We start from the raw sequence: 6,000 nt of genomic DNA, 5'->3' as shown, positions 1-6,000 counted from the left end.
CATGCCCATCTAAGGCTGGCGGATGTGGCTCAGTTCCCTCCAACTGCTTTGTTGCATGTTGGAAGGCAGATCCAGGGTTACCAGATATTTCCAGTTTTCAAGATAGGCCAGAAAGTTGAACTTTTATGTGAAAGGTCCTGGCTTTTAACACTATTGTCAGCTCATCAGAGAGATTTAAAGTGCCTCCTGGATCAAAAGGAACACACACAAGGCTGGAACTTGGCTTGTGGACCCCCCGTGGCATGTAGGTTTTCTCTGGTGGGAAAGGGCCTGTGCTACGGCTGGGCCATTCCTGAAACCCCTGCACTGACCTGGAGCTGTAGTCCTCAGTGAAGCAAGTTTGCCAAATGGAGGGACATTTGGCAATGTCTCGAGACACTTTTGGTTGTCAGAACTGGTGGAGGTGCTGGTGAGTTGGGGGTTTAGTACGGGCTGTCAGTGGGCAGGGGCCGGGATGCTGCTAAAGAACAACGCCCAAGACAGCCTCCTTCCCACCGTGGCCATGAGCCACCTGGTCCCAAGTGTCAGTAGTGAGAACCTGCCTAGAGTCATCGGAAGATGGCTTGCGACAGCCAGCTTTGTCTGCCAGAAGTCCTACTTCTTGAGCAATGGGCGTTAGGGTTTAGTTGTGTGACCAATTGAAAGTCCACCCAAAGAGATGGATTTCTGGCCGAGGCCTGTCCGAATGTGCCTTCCCAACATGCTGGCTTCTGGTAGTGTTTCCCCTGCACGACCATGAACCCTCCCACCTGCAGGAGAAATACTGCTCGTATCCTCCTTCCACAGGTGAGGAGACCGGCGCACGCGTGCACGCACACACACACACACACGCACAAACATACACACACAAGGAAGTAGGCCAAGCCTGTTTGGGGCAGTCTGTCTCCCAAACCTGCTCCTCATGCCAGGGCTCCACTGTGAAAACAGGGACTGAAAAGATTTTACATCTTCTTGCACATCGAGTGTGTGAACTCACTGCTCTCTCTGCCTGCAACAGTTTTTGCTTAGAAAACACAGAAGTTCATCTTTCCAGGCAGAGCTTGCAAAGCTCCTTCTCCAGAGAGCTTCCCCTGGCAGCCGAGCGGGGTCCCTACACCAAATAGATCGTCATCCCTGACATAGACCATCTCTCCTCTCCTGTGACCGCTTCAGGTTCTGTCTTAGTATTCAACGAGCATCTGTCATTACTGTGCTCTCAGCACTGACTAGGTATCTTTGAGTGATCGGATCAATGAATGGTGGGCGTTTCCTTGCTTCTCGTGTTAGCTTAATTTCTGAACTTTGAAGTGCATTGTTGAGTCTTTATGATGAGCCAGGCAGGCACTGCTCTAAGTTCTTTACGTGCATTAACTTGCTTAATGCTTGCAACAGTCCCACGAGGCAGGTATTAATGCTGTCCTCATTTATTCTCATTTTGTCTGTTGTCAGACAAAGAGGAGTTAAGGCACTTGGCCAAACTCACACAGCTCGTGACAGGAACTTCCCCAGTGGCTGCTGTGCATACACTAGACTTCTGCAGGCCTGGGGATAGAGCTGAGTTCTATGCTTGTCCTCACTCTCTGGATCCCGTGGTAAGGGCTTAGTGAGCTATTATACAGGCATCAAACAACCATTTCACTGAAAATGTACAATGTGGAAGGCACTGACTAGATGAGGTGGTTTTATGTTTCTTTGTTTTTGCATTTTTTTATTTAGATATTTGCCTGTTTATATCCTACTAGTATATTTGACTTTTTTTTCTTATTGATTAACAATTACTGTTTATATATTTTTAAGGCTCTAAACCATACATTTGTCCCATTTTACATATTCTCCGTAATGTTACAAATTTTGTCATTTCTCAACTTGTTTATTTTATATGCTGTTCATTTTTTAATTTTAATTTTAAGTAGTCAAAACTGTTCTTTATAGTCAGTCTAAAATGCCACACCTTAAAACATTCTTTCCATCCCCAAGATTATAAAATATTCATACCTATTGATTTAGTCCTTTTAGTTTCATTATTTTATTTATATATTTGCATTTTAATCTTTGACCCACCAGGAGTGAATTTAGCATATGGTGTGAAACAGGACTCTCACTTTATTTTTTTTTTACTAGGCCTACTTGTACATTATCCATAAAAACTCATTGAGAGTACCTTTGACTAAAACAGGCAGCCACAGCTTTACAGTGTCCAGCAGGGCAACTCAGCTTGTCAATCACATTGTCTTTCAGTTGCCTAACATATAAGTAATAAATTTGTATATAGAATCACCAATCAGTGGATGTGGTCACATGACATTCTGAAATTTTGAAAGACGAGCTTCTTAAGGCATTTCCTTGAAGGGGATGCAGTTATGTCAGCCTCTGTCATTTGCCCATTCCACAGACATTACTGCACCGACCCCATCCCCCTTCTTGACTGGCAGATGACTGCTTTATTCATATGATTGACAGACCTCCCTGATGCATATCGATTAAAATCCTGTGATATCAGTGTTGGTGATCTGATGAGCAAAGGTGAAAGAGTGTGCTATTCCTGATGTTGGCAGATATGAGGGGAGAGGACTGTCTTGGTCCGGCTGGTTTGAGCATGGGAATGGGTGGCAAGATGCTAGTGGAGGGCCACCTGGGTGTCCTGCGGGTGCTGCGTGCCAGTCACTGTGCGTGGGTTTTGCATTCATCATTTAGGCCTCATAACCACCTGAAAAGGTGGGAACTATTATTCATTCATTTCACAGAGGAGGACACTGAGGTACAATGAGGTGAAGTAACCTGCCCAAGGTCAAGTACTTATTAAGTGTCAACCAGGCTGCCTGCTTATCTGTTCTGCAGCCTTGCAAAAGTTTGCAGCAAAAGCCTTCAAGGCATGCTTGCTCATCAACCCAGCAAGCCCCTGTCCAGTTGGTGCCAAGGGGAAAATGATGGATGGACAAATGGATTTGGGATAAGAGTACTAGTATGTATCTCCACAGGGTTGTTTTTAACAGCGAAAATTTGGAAATAAGCTAAAAATCCATCAGTAGAAAATCAGTGAACTTTATTACAGTGTTTACATATCCTGGATTATTATATAGCTTTTAAAGAATTATAAAATAAGCATACTCTTGATACATATAATTCCCCATATGTCATCACATGTACAGAGCAGGTTACCAATTATATATATTGTGTGATGTAACTTTTGTTATTTTATTATTATTTTTAATCCTCACCCAAGGATATGCTTATTGATTTTAGAGAGAGGAGAAGGGGTGAGAGAGAGAGAGAAACATTGATTGATTACCCTCTGTACACTCATCAACCAGGGATCTAACCCAAAACCTAGGTATGTGCCCCAACCAGGAATTGAACCCACAATCTTTTGGTGTATGGAGTAATACTCCAACCAACTGAGCCACCCCATCCAGGGCTAATTTATGTTATTTAAAAAATATAGGTATAGAAAACAATGGAGGTCTGTGGACCCGTTATCAGTCTCAGTACTGCTGACAGTGAGCTGGATACCTCTCTCTGTGGGGCTGTGCCTTGTGCAGGATGCTTAGCAGCATCCCTGGACTTTACCTACTGACGCCAGTGACACCCTCCTCATGCCCTCACCCTTTCAGGTGCCACAGCGAAGTCTCCGGTCATTGTCGGCTGTCCCGTGGGGGACAGTATTGCCCGGTTGAGCTGTGGGCAGGTTGTTAGCATCACCATCAGAGCCAGGAACTGCCGGCATAAGCAATGGGGCTGTTTATCCAACAGCTGGGTAAGGGAAGAGCGAGACATTAGGCCATGCTGGGCCCAAGACCTCCCTTACCCTCTGGTCTCAGCCAAAGTGTCCCGTCCTCCGAGAGGCCCCCCTTTTGGAATAATGCAACTTTAGTTGGTTGAGTGGTACCTCCCAAACTTACATCCATCTAGAACCTCAGAATGGGACCTCATTTGGAATAAGGGTCTTTGCAGGTATAATTGTAGTAAGAATCTTGACATGAGATCATTCTGGATTAGAGTGACCCTAAATCCAATGACCAGTGTCCTTGTAAGAGACAGAAAAGGAGAAAAAGCAGTGAGACGTGGGGGAAGGCCATGTGATGGTGGAGGCAGAGATTGGAGCGGCATGTCAACAGGTCAGGGAAGCCGGTGACCCCCGCGAGGCATGGGAGGGTGTCTCCCTGAGAGCCTCCATAGAGCCAATCCTGCCAACACCTTAATTTCAAACTTCTGGGCTCCAGAACTGTGAGAAAATACACTTCCGTTGTTTTAATCCATCAAGTTATGTGGTAATTTGTTATGGCAGCCTCAGGAAACGAATGTAGTGTTCCTGCCTCCACATCCCAGCTACGACAGCCGCGGCAGAGTGGCTTGCACAGGTTCCTTCTGCCCCAAGCGTCTGCTTTCTCAGCTGTGAAACGGGGCTTTTAGCCACATCTGCACGAGGGAGGGTAGATGGGGAGCAGCAGCCAGTACTGCAGTCACAGTGGTAATGGTATTTCATCATATTAATGCCTTCCCAAATATTTTACATATTCTGAGCATCAGATCTCTTATCTAAAATGCTTAGCATCTCTACCTCTCAGCTCAGTCACACACTAACTTGTGCTCATGCCCTACTCCCTATTGGCCCCAGTTTCCCCGTCCATCAAATGGGGATGGTGAGAGCACCTGCCTTGTGGGATTTTTTTATATAGATCAGTCCTATGCCTGGCACTTAGTAGATGCTCAGTAAACTCAAGCTACCATTCTTACATCTGGGATGGGAGCCAAGTGCATTGTTTCTGTGGAGACCAGCTCCTCTGGGGTTGCCTTCCCACCCCTGGTGGTTCCCAAGGGTAGAGGAGAATTCCCAGGGACCTTGGCAGACCCCCAGGGCAGGAGGGCCGGCAGGAGGGACAGCTCCATTTCATCTTGGCATAAGACAACTTCCTGGTTCAAAGACTAAAGGCCTTTGTAAAAAAGGAGAGAAAAAAGAGCTCTCGGACATCAAATGCTCCTCACAAACACTGTTTTGATGGGTTAAACGTAAACGAATCCAAAACACATGGATTAAATTTCTCCCGGAGGGCTTAGAAATTAAGGGGGAGGAAAAGGGAGCTGTCTCGGGCCAAATGTGTGCTGATTTTTTCCAATCTCCAGAATCTTCGGGAAATAATTGGAGACATGTCCTCACACCCCAACCAGTACAAAGCTGTACCTTTTTTTTTTAATTGCTGTTATGACTCACTGTTGAGTTGGTGATTATTTTTATCCAGTTAATGAAGGTAATCTATAAATTACCACTGACCCAGATTCATGATTTAATAAGATTTAAATTACACACCCATGCTCACTCAGAAGAAGCGGGCTGGAGCCTCTTTCTGATTTGAAGGCATGCATCTGTCTGTTCTCAAAGGTCCAGAAGCTCAGATGCTCTCCCACCACCCCCACTCCCCCTATCTGAGCACATGGCCTATGCCATGTGACATTGGGGGCCACCTGGCTGGTTTCCAGACCCTGTGACTGCACATGCTCTGTGGGTGTTGGCTTTGGGCTCAGTAAAGACACCAAATGGGGACCCAGAAGACAACCATCTTGCTCTCACCTCTGTACCCTCGGCTGACCTCCAGCTGCTCTCTGGGCCTCAGTTTTCCCCTTTATGATATGACAGATTAGTGGTCCTTAAAAGGGGTTTCTTAGCACTGATGTGCCAGGCCTGGATTCCCCAAAGTGTGCTCTGTGGAACCCTGATCCCTTGAGATGCTCTGTGGAGAAGGTCTCCATCCTCAAGCATGTTTGAGCATGGTCACAGACTCAGCCCATTTGTTGATTCACAGGGCATGCCAGTGGGCTCAAGGTCAAAGTCAAGGTTATCGCCGCCTCTCACCTTGCCAAAGCTGAAGCTCTCCTGGTTTAAAAGCCAGGTCAGGACTGACGCTGCCTTCCCACCTCCTCTAAGGGCTCCTGTTGTCCTTAAAACAAAATCACATTCCTAAGCTTGCAAGACCCTGGGGATGGGCACCCAGAGCCAGCTCTATCTATGGACAAGGGACCTGGCAG

Source organism: Eptesicus fuscus, chromosome 12 (genome assembly GCF_027574615.1).
Source record: "Eptesicus fuscus isolate TK198812 chromosome 12, DD_ASM_mEF_20220401, whole genome shotgun sequence".
Classification (NCBI taxonomy): domain Eukaryota; kingdom Metazoa; phylum Chordata; class Mammalia; order Chiroptera; family Vespertilionidae; genus Eptesicus; species Eptesicus fuscus.
This window is presented reverse-complemented; position numbering follows the sequence as displayed.